The sequence below is a fragment of the Cricetulus griseus genome, chromosome 2 (assembly GCF_003668045.3).
Source record: "Cricetulus griseus strain 17A/GY chromosome 2, alternate assembly CriGri-PICRH-1.0, whole genome shotgun sequence".
Classification (NCBI taxonomy): domain Eukaryota; kingdom Metazoa; phylum Chordata; class Mammalia; order Rodentia; family Cricetidae; genus Cricetulus; species Cricetulus griseus.
In genome coordinates this window covers 401,328,909-401,353,248 of record NC_048595.1, presented here as the reverse complement: position 1 = coordinate 401,353,248, position 24,340 = coordinate 401,328,909, and the positions used below count along the sequence as shown (strand labels likewise).

Sequence of the window (24,340 nt, the reverse complement as noted above, 5' to 3'; positions counted from 1 at the left end):
TTTCCTCCAAACAAGACAAGTAAGGTGTCTGGATACCACTAAGACAACAAATAGAGCAAAACACTGACTTCTGTGCCTGCTGAACTCTAGAGTGCTCAAAATGATAACTGCAAATGGACTGCTGGATTCATCCTGACAAGCAAGAGGACAAGTGAATGTTCATTCCTTCTCAGCAGCCTTTTAAGAGCGTTCTCCCAGGACTACACTGATCTCCAACCCTAGCAATCAAGGGGTCATTTAAAGGGAGCAAAGAGTTGAGCTTTTGGGTGAAGTCACTATGAAAATTGCCAAGTCCTTAGGAAATGTGATCTAAGCATCCTGTGATTAATTCAGCAGATCCTGCAGCTGAGCCTGGAGCACAGGGAGTCCCCAGTCTATGTGGGACAGAAACAGCTTTGTATGGGGACAGCCCAGAGTGTGGCTAGTTGAGCCTAAGCTGCTTATTTTAGAACAATGCGCGATCACATCCGAGCAACAGCTGGGCTCTTCAGGACAGATCTAAGAACCATTTGGTTTCAAACTGCTGCTCCTAGGATTGAGGGCAACGCTCCCAACAAAACTAAGACAGTGGTTGTATTGTCATTAAAATGCAAGCAAAAGGAAATTAGACATTATAGAATGATATAACTCAGAAATCTGCTTCCAACACACAAACCTTCCACCCACCTCAAGGAGTTAAGTCTGCTTTTAACAGACTGGAAGCGAAAGAGTCATCTTGGAGTTTTCTCAAATTAAGGTATATTCTCTGAGTGATTAGAAAAGATAGAGTTTACATTGAAAAGATGGCAAACTGAATTACTGCCTCTTTTGAATTAGAAAGGAATACAAAGAAAACCAATCCTGTCTCCTAAACCAATTAACCTCTTAGCATCTTTGCCCAAAATCCTGTCACTTACATAAGCATCTAGACTTCTGACCCCTTTACAGCTTAGGCCTCTAACACTCACTGCACTGTATCCTAACACTACTCTGCTGGCCTCATGGTCTCCCTACTGTCTCCTCCCATCTATATACTGTGATGTTCCCACATGACAGAACTGAAGGACTGGTTACCTAATCCCAAGTTCATTAAAATAGTGAATAAAATGCTCCAAGGTTGGAGCATTCCAAAAGTGGAATTGTACTACATACGCTTTTCTTGATGCTGCTATTGTGATATTTTTCTTTTTGAGACAGAGTATCACTGCCTAGCCTGGAACACTCTGTGTAACCAGACTGCTCTTAAACTCATAGAAATCTGCCTACCTCTGTGTCCCGAGTGCTAGAATTGAAGGCATGGCCATCATACACAGCTCTACAAAATACTTTATAACTGAATTTTCCATGCCACGTGTTTGTGGTAAATTATCATAAAAAATCTTCATTCATTAATGATGTGACATGTTTGTTAAAATGGGCACTGCAAGCCTCTCATTGCACAACCATAAGGACCTGAGTATAATCCCCAGATGGAGCACAGTGATGCATTAGTGTACTCCCAACATTGGGCAAGCCAAGGCACACAGATCCCTGGAGCTCACTGACCACCCAACTGAGATTAATTGGCAAGCCCTGGAACTACAAGGAGTATGAGAGACACTATTTCAAGAAACAAAGAGGAAGGCTTCTAAGGAGCAACAATCAAAGTTGTCCTCTGACCTCCATACATACTAACGTGCGCGCGCGTGCGCACACACACACACTAGATTATTGAAGCCCATCCCTTATCTAACAAAATCACTTGGGATAGGAAGCTCTCCTACAGTGTTCATCATAACCCTCTGAGTGACCCTTACATATAGTAAACTTTGAGAGCCACTAAACCACAGAAGTGTTTACAAATCCTTATGGTAACCAAAAAGTGAAGTTGTGGATATATTTGTTTTGGCTGGACTAAAGAAATGATGGCAGCTGTTACAAAATGCAAAGGCAACCATCCCAGCTAATGAGCTGCTGGCACTCTGCAAATAGATTTTGAATAACTACTCTCAAGGCTGTGGTGGCTATTCTGTATCAGGACAGAGGTTGAAGGAGATCATTTCCATGGAATGTCTGAACTAGGATATCCTGAGACCATATAATTAAAGAATCTTCTGAGTAAACTATGATGAAGAGACAAACATGGGGGAGTTACCTGGGAATACAGCTATGAGGCTAGAGGGACGCAGCCTCTTCCAAACTCCCCTAGTGTTCTTGGTCAATAGTGACAAGTCTGGAGAAGGCACAGGGAACCTGTGGAACTGAATATATATCAGAAGCCCAATTTAATTTTTCATTTCAAACAAAGTGATTAAACCCAGTGAAGTTCTGCTGTGAATTCCCATGGCTGGTTAGTGACAAAATTACCCTCCTAGACCTCAGCTGGCTGACACTAAATCTAGCTGTTTGGATGATGAATATTTCATTATTGCAAATTATCTTTTATTCAAAATCCTAGAAAGTTAAGAGAAATCACAGAAAGTCCAAGTATTTGAAATTTTATACATAGAAATATGCCACATTGTAAATAAATGACTAAAAATAATTGCATTTTAAAAGGAAATTATCCTCTGAAAGACAGCTGCAGTAAAGTTCCTTATGTTCTCTCCTCAGAGTTAAAATGTAGTTCAGCTTGGCAGAAAAAAACTGATTACACTCACTTTCCAGCATTTACATAAAACGCCTTCTTACAAGACACTGTTTTCAAACAGATTTCTAAAGATGTCAGTGTTTTAACAGATTAGTGCATTGCCAGGTACGTGTGTGTGTGTGTGTGTGTGTGTGTGTGTGTGTGTGTGTTTTAAAGTCCACTGAATTGATCCAACCATCATGTATTTACAGTAAAAATTATAAATACAGTATCACAGTAAAGTGTTTCAGAATCAGCAACCTAAGTAATTACAATGTCTCTTAATTTTAAATATCATCTATGTATTGATGACTCCTAATTTATGTCTCCAGCTTAGACATTTCTCATCAACTGCCAATTCAATAGACTAGCTGTGAGGCATGTTAAGAGGATCAATGTCAAATCACTAAACTTCTCTAACATCTTCCTCCAATAGTGGTCCTCAAAACATAAAAGACAAACCCTACCCATTTGGTTGCTAAACTTGGCATCACTCCAGATTCTTCTCTTAGCATGATATATTCATCAGAAAACTCTCTCCTCAAACAGCCAAAATGTTTGTTTCATCACGCCTTACTCCCTCTGTCATCATCATCATCTTCTTCAGCAGCCTCCCTGTTCCACTTGTGCTGCCATATGGAAAGGCTCCAGGCAGTATATAGAGCAATGTATTAGAAGCTTCTAGTCCAACACTGGCTTTAAACTCTAGGAAGCTCTTTGGTCTTACTCTTCTTCTACATCTGTCTGAAATTCCAACTACTTCCCCGTTTGCTTATTTCATTCCATTCTTCATCGAACCCATCCTGCTGTTACTTCAGCATTCTGATAAAAGAGTTATTGCTCCTTCTTGAAGAAAGATTCCTTTCCATAACCCTGCATTACTTTCTCTGCCTCATTTGTGTCACTAAAAACAGCAGGCCATCTTTCGAATATACCAAGACTAATATCTGTATGGGTCAGTGTCTTGGCAAACAGGTGCCACACTAAAACTCTGAAGAGAACAATGAAAGATTATTGACAAGGAAGTGGGAAGGACTCAGGAGAGAGGGGGGGGTGGAGGGAGGAGGGAGGAGGGGGGGGAGGAGGGAGGGAGGGAAGGAGGAAATACTGTCCTTAGGATATAATAGCAGAGCTATTGCCCACATCAGGCTTGAAGGGACATGATGAAAGGAAGACAGTTGAAACTAGAAGAAGAAAATTACACTAAGAAGGCTGCTTTGAGAAAAGTGCTAGAACCTGAAGAGGGCAGTCATGAGTCCAAAGTACCTGCTGAAGAAAGGAGCTGAAACTCACACTTCTCCCTGCCTCAGATCTCTTCCCAAGAGACCTCTTAAGACAAAGCAGACTGGTTTGCCTGCCAGGGGAGAAAACAAAATGCGTAAGACTGGTCATGATTAGTCTAGAGGAGAAGATCTAAGAATACTCCACTAGTCCTATTAGCTAATCTATTTCTTTCCCATCACACGCATCACTGTCTGACCTCTTATTTATTATAATTTTCCTTTCTTCCACACTAAAATGTTAGCACTCAGAGAGCAAGGACTTTTGTCTGCTTGTGTTTTGTGGTCTACCAAATGTAGACTGTCTAACAGAATGACATATATCTGGCTTGCAAATATCATGTATTGCATCAGTCAATGTAGAAGGAATGGCAACTACCTTTTGAATATAGTTTTAAACACAATCTATAAACAATACCTCTTTAAGAACAACTCCTCTGGCTTTGAGTAAGACAGAAGGTGACTGTGAGCTGATTTATGATATGTGATATACAGCATAGATGTCTCTGATTTTGTTTAAAAAACAACTGAAAAAAGGACAGAAATAAACTCCAAAAGGCAAGATATTAAATATTTTAGTATCCACTCTATCTACCTGCTTTCACCATGAATAAATCAACCAAGACCTTCAATCACAGGACACCTCAGGCCCTGAGCAAGGAGTTCACTAAAGACATGATCAGTAAGAAAGGGACGTTAATAGAACCACTGGTTTCTTGATTTACTAAACTATACATGACATTTGCTTGCACAATGTGCTTGGCAATCAGAAAAGCATATCCCTTACAGTTTCTCAGACTCCCTGAAGCTGATGCAATTAACTTTGAAATCTGTACAATGGGTATAAAAGAGAGTTACAAAATAATTCTTAGAGCTGGGAGTGGGGCTGGGTAATGGAGGTCTTTCTTTCTTTCCTCCCAAGTAGATGAGCCTAGATTCAATCTGCAGCCTAAAGGATGACAGAGGCAAAGGAAGGAGGGGGCATCAAATGCAAAACACAACAAATTTAAATAATTTATTATAAAAATCAGGAGAAATATTTCTATTTTCAAACAATTATTAAGCTGGAGATGCTTTTCGTAATTCCGTGGTTCTGGTCATCCTCTGTTAGCAGGACTACAGTTTCATCCCTGCCCACGTGATGCTGGCACCAGCTCCTCTCAGACTGAGTGACCCCTGTTTCTGCCCTGAGTCTTCATCATCACTCTTGGTGCACAGCCTCACTCAGAAACAACAGGAGCAGGAGGAGGCTTCTAGGGGACTGTAAAACAAGACTTTATTAGTGCACTAACAACTACAAGTGGTGAAGTATTCACTAATCTCATACAATTGCTGGTATTACATAATCCCTCACTTCCGAAATTGATTTTCCAGGTGACTCACACTACAATTAAGAACTAAGGCCATAATAAATTTATCCAGGACTGAACATTCCATTAGCCAGATTCCAAGATTGTCCAGGGCAAGTATAACATTACTTTGTAACCTGGGAAGTCTGACAGGCAGGGTAGCAGAGGCACAAAGAGACCACAACATCCTAACTGCAAATTTACACATAATCATGTGACTAAGGCCCGAGATTCTGGATAGCACCCGGGAAACATGAGGTTCTGAAGCTGAAAGTCCATCGTGAGTCACCCTGCTGCCCCAGTGCTGTCACCAAAGTTTCTGTTAAGTAAATCAGAAAAACAAACACACCTCTCTTTTTCCCTACAAGAAACAGTTATCACACGCACTAAGCAATAGTCCCCAATTAGCAAGAACCAGCAGAGCAAGACCTGCTTTGTCTGTTTTTGGGTTGAAACATTCCTGTCCAAAATGAGAGGAATGTCTCTGGAACAAAGAGTGCTTTATTGACACAGAATGGCATCTCTCTGTGGGTCCCTGCGGAATTCATCAGTTTCATTGTGTTCACTAGGCATCTTGTTCTCATGTGAGTACTTGCAAAACACAGCACCCTCTGATAAAAACGGTCTCAGCACAAAATGTAAACTTGTGTTTTATCTGGAATGTGACACCACCCTATTGCTAAACAGCCCTACAATACAATAGCTCTCTGGCCATGCAGCCCTTAAACCTGACACCAGACACCACACTGATGTTAGAGCCTGCAACCCATTTCCATTGGCATCTTGTTTGGTTTTCTCCGGCTTTCCAGATAAGCTTCTCCACCACAGACCAAAGCCACACAACCAGCCTGCTGATCCACTGAGTCAGCAGCCAGGACAGGAAAGCTGTGCTGAGTCACACAATGGCCACAGTCTATTCAGTAATCAGCCTAATAGACTAAGCACAGCAGCAGCCCTAATAGCCAAAGGTTGGCTTTGTAAGTGGAAGCCAGCAATAGGAAAGGGATTATATTCCAGAAGGTCACTAACATCTGGCTTCATGGCAATAATTAAGAACTCTGCTACAGAAAGAGAAGAAATAAAACTACTGTTCACACCATTTGATTCTCTAAAGGTACCTAAAATCTCACAAGACATTGGACTCAGATGAACAGCCTACAGCTATATTGAAGCTCGGTTGAGGCTCTATCATAAGTACAAATAATAACAGTAATAAAACCTCCATTTATTGAAGGTTACTACACACCAGGTCAGTGAGCCTTGTCAATCAGATGTCTTAATTATCTCACTACCTCAAAAGGCAAACTATTTCAATAATTTACATACCATGTTTTTCACCTGTAAAGCAAAGATAATTTCACTTACTTTTTCAGGATTTTGGTGAAAATTAAAAATTAGTCTTCAGTAGAGAATATATGAAATAATAAAAAACCCATGTCATAAACATGACTAGAATTTTCAGGCTTATTCATATTTTACAATTGCTGAAATATTAGCAATGCACTAGACACACACAGCAAAGATGCAGAAAGCCACAGACACATCTCGAGCTCAGCTAGAACACTGACTTGTGGGTTCCACAAACTTAATGACTAATAAAACCTCAGCAAAGAACCTGAGCAGAGCACTCCATCAGTAAAGTCAGTCAGAATGTGTAAAAGCCCATTCCAGTACACTAGCAAACAGCTAAGGAAGTGGCAAACAGTCCTGGGGGTTCATTGAACAGATTTCATGTTCTGTCATCTGGAACAATACACGTAAGAACAACAATGAAAGCAGTGGAAAGCAGAATGTTAATCTAAACAGGCAGGAAACCAAGGATTTGCTTCACTGAGCTAAATTCAAAGCATAAATTTCAAACTTAAAACCTATCTTCACCATAAAGTGTTTGTCCATTTGGAAAGTTTGAGGTTCCCTAATGGTTCTATAGCACTAGAAACTTCTCTATGGAGAGTTATCTGTAGTCACTGCATAAGCTGACCTGTCAGCAGAGAGAAGACATCTCAAAGATGAGCAAAGAGTCAGTGTTTAGCTACTTAAACTGCCTATCTTTGAGATATTTATGCTATGCTTATATGATAGATGGATGGATAGATAGATAGATAGAACAGAGACGTGTGTGTTAAAATATAAATTTAAAAACATTATAGGTAAATAATAACTGCTAACAGAAAAACAAATTTGCCAAAGTGATCTATTAGTATACTAAAACAACAAAGGAATAAAATGACTTGCTTAAATTATTAACATAAACATCAAGAAACAGAAGCAATGAGAAAACTTACTAGGAAAATCTAAAAGAAATGCTAACAAAAATTATCCAGGAAATCTGGAGCATCATGAAAAGACAAAAATGAAGAATAATAGAAAGAGAAGAGTCCTATTTCAAAAACCCAGAAAATATATTTAACAAAATCATAGAAGATACCCACACCCATACATACCCATAAAGATACAAGAAGCCTACAGAACACCAACTGGATCAGATCAGAAAATAAAGATCCAAGTCACATAATAATCAAAACACTAAACACACAGAATAAAGACAGACTATTGAGTTTTTCAAGGGGAAAAGGACAAGTAATATATAAAGGCAAACCTATAAGAATTATACCTGACTTCTCAACGGATACTCTAAAAGCCAGAAGGTCCTGGACAGATGTCTTGCAGATTCTAAGAGACCACTGATGCCAGCCCAGACTATTACAACCAACAAAACTTTCAATCACCATAGCTGGAGAAAATAAGACATTTCATGACAAGTGAAGTTTAAACAATATCTGTCTAGAAATCCAGCCCTACAGAAAGTACTAGAAGGAAAACTACAATCCCAGGAAGTTAACTATACCTACAAAACCCAAGCAATAGATAATATAACACCTCAAAGCCAAAAGAAAGAAAACACACACACACAAAAAAAAATCACCACCACTGCCAACATAATAACAGAACTTAACAATTAGGGATCATTAATGTCTGTCAAATCAATGGACTCAGTCTGCCAATAAAAAGACACAGACCTAACAGATTGGATATGAAAACAGAATCCACCATACTACTGTATATGGGAAACAGCTCACTATCAAAGACAGACATACCTCAGAGTAAAGGGTTCAAAAAAGCTTTTCAAAGTAAATAGACCTAACAAGCACACTGGTGTAGCTATCTTAACATCTGACAAAATACATTTCACACCAAAATTAATTGAAAGAGATGGAGAAGAACATTTCATACTCATTAATGGGAAAATCCACCAGGATAACATCTCAATTCTGAGTATCTATGCCCCAAATACAAGGGCACATACATTTGTAAATGAAATATTACTAAAGCTTAATTCACACATCAAACCCAACACATTAATAGTGGGAGACATCAACACCCCACCCTCACAAATGGACATGTCATCTAGACAAAAACTAAACAGAGAAATAATGGAGCTGTTATGAATCATATGAGACCCACTCCTCCTACCAGGTTGCCTTGTCCTGCCTTAATAGAAGAGGAGGGGCCTCATTTCACTGCACCTTGATACACCGTGGTTGGCTGATATCCAAGGGAGGTCCCATCTGTATCTGAAGAGAAGCAATGGAGAAGAAATGTATGGGGTCAGGTTGGGAGTGGGGTGGGAACCAGAAAGAGAAAAGGGAGGTGAAACTTTGGTTGAGATTGTAAAACAAAAAATTTAAAAATTAACCATAGGAAAAAAAATGAAATACAAGAAAATTCTACCATTAAATTTCTTAAAGGGAATTCAAAGTTTTAATTATAGTGAATGAGAAATATTCACACAGTGAAGACAATTGTGGTGTTATCTGTCTCTGATGAATACATATGAATCTGTGATGAAGACACCCAAAAAATCAAACTAAAATAATTTCAGTTGGCTAGGTGAAACATGAGGTTGACTATTACACATAGTAGCAATACCAAAATTATTTCTATTCTCTTTTTAATAAACCCATTATAGTCACAGGTATCCATTTATCTGCAATATAACCAGGAATTACATGGCACCTCTAAGAAGTCTAACTGCCATGGCCAGAAATATTTCTGGAAAATTGGGATGCCCAGTGTTCTCCCTGGTTAGAACATATTATTTGATACTCTCTGCCTCCCACCTTCTACACAGGCTAAGGCAAGAAGCTAACCCCTGCTTATTCTTGTGTTTCATTTTTTTTCTGCATCAGATATGATCACTGCAATCTTAAATCTCATGATCAGTGATCACCTGCAAAGACCCTTATAGATCAGGCCAAAGGCACTTCTTTGTAGAAAGGAGTAGTGTGGGTTAGAAATACCTCCAGGGTTCATGCCATTCATGAATCTCTATGAGACCCACATCATGCTCCTCTTGTCCCCGAATTTATGTAAGAGGTAAAAAACAAACAAACAAAAAACTGAGGAGGGACCTATAGTTTGGCTGTCCATAGTTTACCAGGGCCTCTTCAATAATGCAGCTGCCTGGGAGTCAGACATCTTGCAGGTGGGACTCTAGATGTATAGCTTTTCATGTGTCATTCATACTACCAGGAGGCCCACCTGTAGGAGAGCTGCTTACTACTCGCCTGGGTGACTTCTTGGTTCTATGGTTGTGTTTGAGTCACCCACACTCTTGCAAACTATTCTAATAAACTCAATGGTTCATGTAGTTGAATAGAATTGTTTGATCTGCCAACCCCCTCCCTATCTGGAATTAATAGATGTATTTTTTTAAACATTTCTTAGGTTTATTTATTTATTTTGTGTGCATGAGTGTTTTTCTTGCACATAAGTCTGTGTAAGATATGTGCCTCTGTCCATGGTGTTCTGAAGATGGCATCAGATGGTTTGTAAATAAGAGTATTGATGGCTGTGAGCCACCAGGTGGGTACTGGAGACTGAAGAAAACAGTCCTCTGCAAGAGCAACAAGAACTCTTAACAACTAAGTCATCTTCCCAGCCCATGGATGTATCATTTAGTCTCTCCAAGAAAGTCACACAGCTGTTGTGCCTCCAGTTTTTAAAAAATGAAAAGAGGAGGAAGGAAGGAGCAAGGAAAGAAAGTAGTGGTGTCCGGCCAGCATGTTGACACTCTCTCTCTCTCTCTCTCTCTCTCTCTCTCTCTCTCTCTCTCTGTATTACGAATTGATTCTTTGTTATATTCAGTGACAGCATTTTTCAAAAGGAACAACAACCACCCAGGAAGGGCTTTTAATGTCTCACACCACTGTGCTCATAAATTGAACATCTTAATTGTATCCTCTCAGGAAGACCCAATGTAGAAGACTCCTAATGAAAGGAAGAGTGACCCTCATCCAACAAACTATTATTTTTCCTCCTAGTCACTTCCATTGGCATCATGAACATCCATCCTTACAGGTAGTATATTTTCACATATGGTTTTCACACTGATCATGGTTTCTAGGGCCTCCAATTATAGTTTGCTTCCCATTTCCCATATACTATGAAACAGTCACTAAACAGGTGCACTGGGCCTCACAGATTTGTAGTCAGCCTCCCAGACTTAGCAGAGGTCAAAACAGATTGCTCCACTGTTGGTGACATTTTTAAATAGCATATAGGGTATACTAAGTATATCTTCTCATAGTTCTCTCCAGTATGCTTCCTGGATGCCCGCTGCTCATTAAACCCTTTCTTGCTATTCATAAATTCATTAGAAATCCCGTGGATATCTCAGGAAAGTTTACTGTATATGTTATGAAGTCAAGATCCCAAGATGATCAGAGCAAGTGATGCCTTAATCAGGGAAAAAATGAGTCCTGGTGGTCAATTATCTATTTATTACTAGTTATTGCTTATATGGCTCGGTCAGTTGAAGGAAACCAATAGTGACTAAGCCATCCTGTGACAGCTGGCTTGGAATGCCCCACACTCTAATACAATTCAATAGAGAGGCAGATACTGGTCATGTATTCCACTCCATCATTGAGACCATTCAACATGAGACAGCAGACAACCTGAACCAGCCCCAAGTTTGATCTTACACTAGATCTGCAAGAAGATTTCATTCATTTTTAAAATGCATCATGTTTTGAATTAGGAATGGACAGGAAGAAAACAGAAGGGTGCATCATGGAACGCGGTCCTTCTCTTGGCTCATACTTTTAATGCATCAGCCAGCTCTCTCTACACAGAAAGCTTTAGTTTAATTATTTGAAAAAGATATGGAGGGAAGCTAATGATTCATTGAGCCAGAATATGAACTACAGGCCCCAGACTTTCAGGGATCTGTCACTAGAGAGGCAATTACTTTACCATTCAATTTCTATTATTTGTCAATGTTGTGAATGTGGGATGTCAGTTATGCTCCCTAAATGCCATGTTCTCAGCTGTAAAATATGTCAAGAGTCTTTACTTCAGCCCACCTACAGTTACTTGGGGGTCATAAGGCATGAAGCTAAATATTCTTCATAAGCTGTGTATCATCAGTTGTCTTCTTCCACACCATCAGTCCAGGATGATGACCAAAACAACTCTGCCTTCCTGACTCCTGTGCCTATGCAATCAAATTCCTGATACATAAGCACTACCAGTGAGTGACAGGTACTTTGGCTCTCCTATCCTCCCAGAAGATATATTGAAAATAAAAGCTCCTCTAATGCCAAGGTGTCTCCTCTGCGGTTGCTATTGAGGTCCTATGACATCAATTTCCCTTCTGTTTTTACAATACAACAAAAGGAACAGCAGTCTTTGCCCAAGTTTACTACCATTGTCTGTGGTCTTAAAAGTAATTAAAACTAAACGTGTGATGTGTCAGGATTGCTGCTAAGAGCTCTTATGATTCTGTGAGTATATAGAAGCATCAGGTTGAAGTGTTAATCTTCTCTTATTTGGGGGTTTACAAATTTGGCCAGAGGCCTCTGATTCCACAGAGCTTGAGATGGACTGTCAGTAGAGGATGTGATGGCAGCAAATAACAATGGAGAAATTACAGGCAGAGTCCAACAGTGGAGATATGACTGAATGGAAGGCTACTTCCAAAATTTATCTGCTATGCCTGCTCCTTTGGAGACTAAGGAATTGGAACATGAGATCAGAAAGGAAAAAAGAAAACATATATTATTATAATACATTAAAAGTATAATTGAAAATTATTATGGCATGAAAAAGAGGTTTAAGTATTTATTCTGAGGCTTTGCAAAATATATATTAATTAAAGCATCAGTTTTTATTAGTTCTGTGTTACTTGCACAGTTGCCATTGAGTTCCGCAGAATAAAAATGAATCCACACCTCAAATGAAAGCATATTTTAAGTGGCTGAAGTAATCAATAAGAGGCTCTATATTCACTCTGTTCAGTGTCTTAGAGGCATCTACAGAGGGACAGAAATTATTGTAGTCATTTCAAATGACCTTGGAATACTGTTTTTTTTGAAAACAGAGCATTGAAAAGTTTGCTGACACTTTACACACTTACCAAGCAATTATTGTTACAGGGCTAAGTTACAGAATGTTCCCAGGAAAAATGATTTAGAGGTATGAGAAGCTCTTCTACAAATTTAATTAATAGCATTGAAATTCAGTCTTTTACTCACCCAGCCATGAGTAAATGCAAAACTATGTGCAGAGTAACCACAGACACCTGCATATGAACTGCGTAAAGGCCCAGACTGGGCCATTCCTATAATATTAGGATTTTTCTTGGTACCCAAGCTTAAGCCACTAGCTCCTTAAGCTAAGTTTAAGATAAATACAACTAGCACAAAAATTTTTCTATACAGTGCATGCTACATCTTCCATCATAGAAACAGGAACAGTATGAGAGTAAATTATTCTTTTCAATAGTCTAATTATATGACTCCATTATTTAAGTTAGTAAACCATTGTGCATATTCTGTTTGCAAGCATACTAGGTTTTTTCTGTTTAGTAATGTTATGTGTAGAAGATATTTCATAAAAACCTGAAAACTGAGAGAATGAAATGTCCTGTGATCTACTACTTTGCCATAGCAATTTCCCTATTCAAAACTAAAAATTGACAGTAGGATTCAGAAATGACTCTAGCTGGCTCTAAATAACCATGGCAAGTGAGCTCATATAAAACTTGAAAAGAAGGAGAACACTGTCTTTTCTAAGAGTGTAAACACACATGCACAGGACAAAGTCATCAGCTACTTCTCTAATGGGGCATGTCACATTCCAGTCCCACACACAAACTCCTTCACTGTGTCTGTAGTAAGACTTTTTTTTCTTTTGGATAAGGAAGTTATTTCTCTGTGGGTAGCAAAAACATTGAGATTCTTCAGGATATTGTTTAACTAAATATTAAAATAGCATTCCTCCATAAATAAGCTTTATTTATCCTTCAAACTCTTAGTTATTGGCAGCATACAACTTTGCATTCAAGGAATGAAATATCTGAATATAAAAGAATTCTTACCACAAAGGCAGTTACAAATAAGAGAAGGATCAGAAACCAGATACACCTGACTCTATAACCTGAATCTTTCCTCTATGTTGAGATTGAAATCTAGCCATAAAAGTAAAATGGAAGAAATAAAATCACAAAAAATACAGTGGCATTTCTGGAAGAAGGATATGCACCCATTTGCAAAGAATTCAAGAAGAACCTAAGATGCTTAAGAGGAGAAACAAAATGCCTGCTCAACCTGGAAGGGAGTGTAGCAATTCACTAGCAAGTACATTTATATTCATTTTTGGGAAAATTTAATAAAAGACAAGTGATAACTACAAAGCAAAGGCAAATTCCCTAAGCTCACATGATGGTAAGTTTGTGTAGGACATCAGAGTAATAAATACAAGAACAGGGCAGAAGGCAAATGGAATAGAATAGAGATAAAGATGTCTTGACAAAAGGCAGGATTCTGAAGGCTTTTGTTGAAGACCAAACACTATCAGAGTGGCAATGAATGGGAATGAGAGAACTGCAGATCTGACAGGAAAGTAAAAAGTTTAAAGCAAACAGGCAAGATGTACTGAAGGCCAACGTTGGGGTCAGCAAAGGAGTGGGAATAGAAATGGTTAGCTGATGCTCCTCTCAGCCACAAAGTCTACAATGCTAAGTAAATGTGACCTTTACTACCAACATCCAAGGCACAGGAAACTTTAGTTTCCAAGAGAAACCTCCATGAAACAACTGAAACAACACAGAACTTCAGTTTTGCAAGAAACTGAGACACAGTTTAGAAATACCTGGTAGTAGAGTAGCTAGCTATAAACGTGGATTATCATCAGCCACATGCTTGAACAGTTTTTAAAGGCATTCCTGAGGAGATCTAGAATTAAGAAGGCTGGAATTACCTTCAGCTCTCTCCTTCAGTTGAACCAGTACTAAAGTTTATGCTCTAGGAACACCACCAACAACAATAAATAAATAAAAAGGAGGTTGTTTTGTCATTTCCTTCCCAAGCCTATAGAACTAACAGCAATCTCCTCTACAGCCCCAAGGGAGATTTCTAAGGCATAAGGGTCCTCTATGAGGTGTTCCATGGTAGTTAATATTCAATAGAGGTCACGATGATTAATATTTAAAAATAATGACGCAGCTAATTTTATCATGTTCCATAAAATTCCTATTTAAAACCAAAACCTTTGTAAATCAAGAGAAGAAGCTTCATTGCACACAAATGTGTTCCTTCATTAAGTGGCCAGTGATACTTTCCAAGATAATAAGTGATTCCTCACCAACGCTTACCCACTGTACCTTTCTTACAGTATTATTTATTTCTAAGAATGTAACAGAGAAAAGAGATCATGATATATTTCCAATTGAAACATATTTAAGTTTTAAAATGGCTTATTTAAATAAGAATATTAAAATTTATGCAAGCAATACTCAGATATTACTGGTGGTACAGCAAATAAGTACAAAAAATCATTTTTATCATTACGCTTTCCATATCCACCAGCATTAGTGGCATACACATCACTGTCAAGGTATTAATTTTCAAAAAATTTACTTGCTCTCCAGTTTATGGGAAAAATAACTTTAAAACTAAGTTATTACATAAGCAAAGTAACATTACTTAGAATCAGTATAAGCATTAAATATGTTACTGGTTTATAGAACATGGTCTGGGTTCCTTTGAAAACAAAACACATCATTCTTCTATTTTGAAAATATTTGCCATTTTCAAATCTTTTTAAACTGGCTTCCAGTCACTAAAAGAAGGAAATTACAGAAGCAGACTTGGGCATTACCAATTTATGAACTATTGTATTGAAAACAAAAAGGGAAATATGACACATTTAAATGAATGAAATACTTAAATTTCATGGTCAGATTTTCAGTTCAAAGTCAAGCATTGTTTCTAGAAGGGAAGTGATTTAACTCTGTGCTGTGGACAGCTCAAAATAGACAACTCTTTTAAAACAGTCCATAATAGAAATTTATTTTAAAATCAACAGGAAATTCATTAAGAGTGAATATATACTAAGTGCGGAAACAGGAATATTAAGTGTAAAATACAGGAAACACTTTGTAAAGCAGGCTCAGCTTCCTTGTCAGGAAGGCTGTTGTTCTAGTCCTTTTCTTCAGTAGAGCAGCTAGATGTGACATCTCAAAATAAATGTCATCTATCTGAAAATGTCCCCTAACACAGAACTCTCACTGAGATTCCCAAATCTTAGGTGAAATATTGCAACTCTCCTTTGTTATTCCATTTAAATTGCATATATTTGACTATTAAAAAACAAATGCTAAAGCCGGGCGTTGGTGGCAAACACCTTTAATCCCAGCACTCGGGAGGCAGAGACAGGTGGATGTCTGTGATTTCGAGGCCAGCCTGGTCTCCAGAGCGAGTACCAGGATAGGCTCCAAAGGTACACAGAGAAACCCTGTCTCGAAAAACCAAAAAAAAAAAAAAAAACAAATACTAAGAAAAATGCAGATTTAAACTGCAATGCATCATCTATCCTTGAATCCCTTTTTTAAAAAATGGAAATCACATGCACATTAGCTTTAACTTAACATGCATGGTATAAAGTACAAAAGAAATACAATTCTGCATGAACTTCTGGTAAGACATAAAGATTTTAGATTTTCAGTTACTCATATTTTTATATGTAAATGAGGATTTTTTAAGAGTTAGTACTTTTTTATAAAATGCATTTTGTTTCCAAAGTCTGTGTCAACTATGTATAAAGGGAGTTCAGACTTAGTACTGTTGTACTTAAGACAACCTTAATCATACTTTAGAGTATATTATGACCTGGAGCAGGAAAAATTTGTCAGAAAATGATTGTGGGTTCAGAAGTGCTATTTCACCCTAATTCTCTGAGTAACTGCCCCACATTACACTCCCACCAGAACACTGGCATCCACTGGAGATGTTGATTTGAAATATTTGAAAATTTCAGTAATCAGTCTTCATTGTGGCAAGTGGGCAATTTCTCCTAGCACATAGACTGCAGAGTCCAGGCATATTACTAAATGTCCAACAATGCCCAGAATATCATCTCCTTAGGCAGCAGAGATACAACTGCTGTGTCTCAGGCACCCTATAATAAATACATTTACCACCAACAATGTGAGTGCTAAAGACAGAAGACAGGAAGGGCACAAAAGGTTGAGAGTAAAAAGAACCATCAACATCAGTAAAAGAACGGAAAGTGTCTAATATTTACTCCATGGTTGATATGAGAAGTGAATATGAAGTATCTCTGTAGTCATTATCACAAACACAAAAAATATAGGCAATCTGTAAACATCTATCATAGAAAAAAGATTCCTATTTTCTAAAGCAATATTTCTTGCTAAAATATAGCCTGACTTTACAGAAGTAGCTGATACTCTGCGGGCACAGCCTCTGGACCTCACAAGGGCTGTGCAGAAATGTGAGGGCAACTTAGCGAGGCCACACTAGGCAGTGGTGGTAACTACTTGGCTGGATTTGAGAAAATAATAAAGTGTGACCTTTGGGCCATATAAGCAAATCTCTCTAATTACAAAGAATGTTGATCTCCTCCAACCCAGTTAAAAGTCTGTGCATTGTGACCCCAATTACAAAAAATATTTTTAACCAGGTGCACGTTTGAAAATGGACAGAATTTTTAACTAAAATGAAACACACTGAACTAATAGCAGTTTTTACTTCTAAGAGGCATGAGCGTGGAAAGGGCATGAGGAAACACTCATATTTTGTCCTCTTGTCTTCTGTCTTAGTCATTTATATGATGAAGATGCATTTTCATGTATAACTTAGGTGTATCTGGTTTATTTAAAAATGCTTTTTTTTACAAAATGCAGAAAGTCTACTTTAACCTATTAACACGTAATAGGAATATCTTGTTTTAGGATGACACCAGTTAAGACCCTAACCATTAGTGAAGAGGGTGCCTGAACTGGCTTTCCCCTGGAATCACATTGATGTGTATCTTAATTATCATCATAAAATCTTCATTCAGTAGCTGATGGAAGCAGATGCAGAGATCCGCAGCTAAGCACTAAGCAGAGCTCCCAGAGTCCAGTCGAACAGAGGGAGGAGCGATTATATGAGCAAAGAGGGCAAGATCATTTGGGGGATACCCACAGAAACAGAGGATCTGAGCTGCTAGGGCCTCACTGACTCCAGACTGACAACTGGGAACCTGCATAGAACCAAACTAGGTCCTCTGAATGTTGGTGACAATGTGTGGCTTAGGCAATCTGTGGGACCACTGACAGTGGGACCAGGATTTTTTCTCTAGTTCTTGAACTGGCTTTTTGGAGCCCATTCCTTTTGGAGGGACCCTTGCTTAGTCTATATATAGCAGGGAGGGCTTTGGTCCTGCCTCAAAGTGATGTGCCAGACTTTGTTGACTCCCCATGGGAAGACTCACCCTCTCTGAGGAATGGAGGGGGATAGGGTGGGGGAAAAGTGAGGGGAGCAGGAGCAGGGGAGGGAGTGGGAACTGGGATTGTTATACAAAATGAGAAAAGAATGTTTTAAAATAAAAAAATGATAAACAAAGAAATGCCTTGCTTTATGTACAATTTAAATTGTTTGAACATCACAGTGAGGCCTTTAATCATTCTCCAACACCACCACCACAACCACTACCAGCCTCCCCAAACATGTCCCCCCCAAAAAAACAATTGCTAGTTAAAAAAATATTAGAATTTGTATCACAGATTCTTGGTTTGTTTTTCTTTGATTGCATGAGTTGGGGTGAGGGCAATGTGTGTGTGTGTGCATGCCATGGAGCCCTTATAGAGACCAAGGGACAACTTTCACCTTTCTTTCTTTCACCTTTATGTGGGTTCCAGGGATCAAACTGAAGTCACCAGGCCATGCAGCAAATGCTTTTACCTGCCAACACCTTTCTCCTGTCCACTTATTGTATGATAATATTATATTTTATTTTATATATCACCCATGCCATGACATTCATTTCCATACACAGATTTAACAAATAAATAAAATAAGAGCAAATGAATATGTTCTGTACATTGCAATTGCAAATGCTTGGAATTTAAATCTCACTAATTTTTTTACCTTGTGTGTGTGTGGTACTGCAAGTGAATGTTTAGGACTACCAAACCATAAGCATTCCTGTATAGGTGGGAACAGGATATCGGGCATTTTTCTCCTTACTGCCTGTGACTAGTGTAATTAACTGAACAGGAAGCTCTCCATTACCGGTAGGCTGGCTGGGCAATCAGGTCCAGAAATCAACCAGTCTCCCCTTCCAATGTGTGGACTACAGGCACATGCACCATGCTCGGCTCTTACATGAGTACTGTAGGTTTGAACTAATTTCCTCGTGCTTGCAGAGCAAGGGTTCTTACCCACTGAGCCACCTCCTCAGTACAAAGTGGCACTTTCCTTCTGATATGTGTCTGAAAAATAACTGATGCCTTCAGAGTATCTAGAGCATTTTTTTTTTAGGAATTTAAACAATTTCCTGATATTTAAAAAAAAAATTCCACAATGTTTGAAACCGTTTCTGTACACGTTTACAACTTCAGGGAGTCACTGTGACTTGTGACACAGCAATAGCCAGTAAACAGTTAAAGACTTTGAATTTTCCCTATTGTGCTCTTTTTTGACTCTGAGCCAGAAGAATTGCACTCTGATTTATTTTCCTCATTTATTAACATATAATTCTATGGGACAAAATGTACATTAGAAGAAAATCAGTTATTTCATTTAACTACAACTGAAGAGGTTTCATACATTTCCCCATTAAGGCAATGTACAATAAACAGCCAAGAGAAATTTTGGCACATTCTAAGAATTATCTTGCCAACGTGTAAAACTGAACCATTTAAAGATAGAAATGAAAAGGTGGTGATCATAAAATCAATCCCCTTACAAAATTATAGTGCTAATCCAGACACAGCATTTCTTGCTTCAGCTAACATCATCCATGCATTGTATGTATGCCATAAGACAAAAAAATAAAATAAAATAAACATACTAGGGAACATATTACATATAGAGAATAAACATATTAGTTTTAGATAGTAAACAGTATAATAATTAACACAAATATGTATTATGTATTAATTTATATTTATTAATTTATTTCAAAATATGTTATAAATACATACATCTTTAAAAATCATATTGTGAATTTAACTTATATATTCATATCATATTATTAGATGTGATAAATAAGATCACTGTCCTCTGCAACCTTTCAAGTGGAGTTATACATTAAAATGAGACAACAAGTAAACAAATAAAACATTGAATCCTCATTTCTTATATTTCATTAACATGTGGCATGGTGTTTTCAGCATAAACATATTTGACAGGTGGAACCTTAATATGGGAAAATAAACTTTAAATAAATAATTAAAACATACAAAAGTAAGTTTGTGTCATCATTTTAACAAAAACATGCAAACAAAGTAATAATAAGTTGTGCTTTAAAAAGGCCATCATACCAGGCTGTGTCATATGTTAAAACTATTTCACTTCCACTGCTATTTATTTTATTTTATTTATTTATATATATTTGAATTACAAACAAGATTGAATTACATGACAAACCCAGTTCCCTTCTCCCTTCCTTCCTTCTCTACCACCCTACCAACTAAAATCCTACCTGTCATATGTCCTTTCTTCTAATCTACACCTGACTCAAAATTTCTGCTTCCTCTGGGGCTGGAGAGATGGCTCAGTGGTTAAGAGCAGTGGCTGTTCTTCATGAGGACTTGGGTTCTACTCCTAGCACCCACATGGCAGCTCACAACTGTCTGTAACTCCCGTTCCAGGGGATCTGGTATCCTTACACCAATGCACGTAAAATAAAGTATTTATTTAAAAAAAAAAATCTGCTTCCTCATGACCTCTGCATCCTTCCTTTTCTTCCCTTCTCACTCTCGTAGCTTCTTCCCCCCTCTTCCCATGAAAAATGATTGTCTCCCCAATTCTCCCTGGGGATTTTATAGACAGTTAGTGGTTGTTTGATCATTTTCTGAGAATCCATAGGCAGGTAATGGTCAGTGACTGATGGCAGACATTTTATTCAGTGGTGGAGCCATTTAGTATGGCTCCCATGCTTCTATAAGCAATCTCTCACCCATGCATGTGTAAGCAACTCTAACAAAATTCACTAAGTAACAAGAAAGGAAGGAAGGTGGGGGGCGTAGGATGGGGGAGCATGAAAGTAAAAGAGTAGATGGGAGGAAAAGGGATCAATAGAACAGAGAATGAGATAGAAGAGAGCAATTGAGAATTATGATCAAAATACTTTATGTATATGTACAAAAATATCATAATGAAGCCTTTTTATGTAAAATTAATAAATAGTAGTAAAGCATTTTAAAACACACATTTTTTTCAATTAGGAGAGAATTCCTTCCATTTCGATCTTAGCCCAAGCTTAGGTCTATACATACTTGGAATTTCAAATAATTAAGAAAACAAAATAAGCAGTGAAAAATCTGTCATTCATTCCTATGGGATAAGATGAAACAGTACAGTAGCTAATTCCTTTCCATGTGGCCAGTAAGTCATACTGTAGCTTATTTTCCATTAACTTATTTGAAATAAAAACTGATTTGGCCAAAAACTGACACTGAATAACAAACTATTTAAGCAAATATGTGTGAGTGGGTTACTCCATGACCAAGTCCTTATCTGCCATCTGTCTTCTTAGGAGCCCCTCCCAAGAGACTACTTTAGCATAATTATATAGAAGAAGCATGATTTAAAGAAAGTAGATCTTGAATTCCTAGATTCTTAATTTACTCAACAAATGTTTTAATGACAGACACTGTTGTTTTGAGTCCTTAGAAATAAATAACCACACATCAAATTTTTGTGCTTCTTGAATTCATGTATAAAGACAAGCAAGCAAGAAAAAAATTCAATGCTGTGATAAGATGATTTAGGAAATACAGGCTACGACTACTGAGAAAAGTAGTGTAGGCTAGAGGTGGTAGTGTCGGCCATCCTGATACATCGATTTCAGAAGGAACATTAGAGTGAAAGGAAGACAACTGGGGTGAGCATTCAGGGCAATGTGTGACCAGTGCACCATGTAGGCAGAAAGGTACCAGAAAGTCTAGATAATTACTTCTCTATATTAAGTGGAACCACAGGAGAATTTTGTGTAGAGAAGAAACACAGAACAGGATAGGGGACAGAAACACACACATATATACATACACATATATACATGCATACATACGTACATACACATACATTCACATATACACATGCACATATATACACATACATACTCAAACATATACATACAGAGAAAAATTCCTCAGCAGGCCATTCTAATATTAAAATCTACCAATAAGCAAACAAAATGCTATTTGGCAAGATGTCAAAGAAGTGTAAGAGTTCATCTTGACTTCTTCCATTGTGTTAAAGGGCTCTTGTCAGTAGATAAACATGTCCAGATTTTCTGCAGTTAAGAAAGAAGAAATGAATTGTAAGAAGACTGCTTCCCACAGCTGCACGTGGCTAAACAGATAGAGCAGTGAACAGGACTTCTATCGGTAGACGGTACACCATGAACCCAGTGGAAATCAACACAGCACAGCTCTTTCTCTGCATCTTCCATGTGGCAGTTTATTTACACCCTGCTTTTCACTATCAGGACTTCTTATATTCATGGGTTTAATCTCTTCATTAACCAAAGAAACCTTTCTCAATCTATCACCATGTGATGCTGAGTGCTAAAAAGACAATGGTTACATCCATTTTAAAAATATATAAAACAATGGTTTTCAGAAAGAACCTCTGGTAACCAGAAGGAAGCAGTGGGAAAAACTTCTCTGCCACAATAATACCTCTGAGATGCTCAGGGTAGCTGAATCAGAGAACAGTAAGAACTAGTTGGCCTCTGGAGTTAAGGAACCTTCACAAAGTCAGTTTCTTCTCATACTATTGAGTAGAGCATAAGTTGTGGCTGCAAGACCCTAGGCAGTTTATCCAAACTTTCTGTCCTTCAAATCCCCTTAGTAAAGAAGGGTGACAATATAATCTACTGCATAGGTTTGCTTCAGGAATTAATGATTTCTTTACTAGGAAGAAGAAAGAAGCCCTTGGGAAGATGCTGAGCTAAACACTGAATGCAAATACTCAGAAGAAAAACAGTTATTATTTGAACTTGGCTAAAATATAAATAATTGTTACAATTATTTTTCCATAAAATAAACAGGAATTCTCCGTAAAGAAAATAATTAAGCCAGATGTGGAAAGTTCTTTGACTTAAGTCTCACTGGACAGTATGATCTCACCAGTTTGGGGAGCAGGAAAGAGGTTGGTAGAGGTTGTCAAGCAAGCAGGACACTAAGCTTTGACATTCAGGGGGAGGGGATAATAACACAGCACAGGTAGTTTCTGTCAATTGAAAGGAGAAAAAAAAGTGTACAAGACAAAATTTAAATGTTCAAATTTAAAACACAATGCTTTGCAAGCACAAAGAAATCCCTCTACTGGTCTACTTATTTGTTATGGATCCTTTTTAATTATTTATTTTTCAAGATTATAATATAACCACATCATTCTCCCCCTACGTTTTCCTCCATTCAAACCCTCCCGTGGAGCCCACACCCACCATTTTTTCTTTTTCTTTAATTGTTGTTAAATATACGTGTGTGCGCATGTGTGTGTGTGTGCGTTATTAAAAAGTACATATATTCCCAAATACATGACCTGCTTAGTATGTATAACATTATTTGTATGTATGTTTTCATGCCTTGCCATTTTGTATTGGATAACCAACTGCTGTGCTCTATTTCTCCAGTTTGCAGCATTCCTCAGTTCTCTGTTCAGTTTGATAACTATTGAGCTTCCCCCCATTCACACTAGCATATCTACTGGAGTCATCCTTGTTCAACTCTTGCTGGTAAGAATTCATGGCTGTAGATTCTGACATTTCTAGGAGTCACAGTCTCACAGCAAATGTTCTGGTCTCCTTTATGTCTCTCACAGTCATCATATCCACTCTTCTGAAATGATTCCTGAGCCCAAGGTACAGCTGTTGGTACATAGGTCAGTTAGGACTGGGATCCACAACTCTGCATTTCAATAGATTTGGAGAGTTTCTCACCTCGATACAATTGTCTAAAGATAGATTAAATAATTTGATGAAAGCTATCTAGTTGAAACTAAGAACCGGATAGAAAATTCAAGAAAGTCCACAATAAAACATCCCAGAAACTACTGCAGTACAGTGTGAAACACCAGGGACAGGATCAGATTTTAAAGCTAATCCCACTGTGAGACCCTGTCTCAAAATCCTACTACAGAAAATGCTTAGGTTTCCTGTCACTAGATCCAAAACAGTTTTATTATGTTAATTCATATAATTTGTGTCACTTTCATATGCTTGGTTTAAATTTTTCTTTTCATTAAAGTTTAAAGGAAAAGATTATTTCTAAAGAAATAATATCTCCAATGTTCCTGTTTCTTAACTGGAAAGAAAGAAAGAAAGGGAGGGAGGAACAAGACAGGACAGACAGAAACAAACAAGCAACAGGTGTGTGGTTTCTCAGCCATGCTTAAGGAGCTGTATAGGAAGATACTGTTAGAAGAAGCAGACGTTCACATCACTGCCATGTCCCTCATGTTTATTAAGACCAAGCAAAGCTGTGGGCTGAGGGTGGGGCTCAGAAGGCACTCGTCTACTTAGCAAACACAAGGCCTTTGCCTCTACCCTGGTACCACCACAAAAGGAAATTTTAACAAAGTAAATATTTTGTAATATCA

The 24,340-nt window shown here is 37.9% G+C and overlaps 1 protein-coding gene across 2 annotated transcripts in view; it reads right to left on the bottom strand.

Moving 5' to 3' along the window:
- The window catches only part of Gulp1 (GULP PTB domain containing engulfment adaptor 1), a 271,324-nt gene that overhangs the window by 223,986 nt on the left and 22,998 nt on the right, over positions 1-24,340 (bottom strand). The window contains exon 2 of one of the 2 annotated variants that reach the window (XM_027396815.2): positions 2,114-2,219. The exons of the other annotated variant lie outside the window; for it this stretch is intronic. The gene's annotated coding sequence lies outside the window, so the exon portion shown is untranslated. The remainder of the gene's footprint in view (positions 1-2,113; positions 2,220-24,340) is intronic. 2 annotated transcript variants of the gene reach the window in all.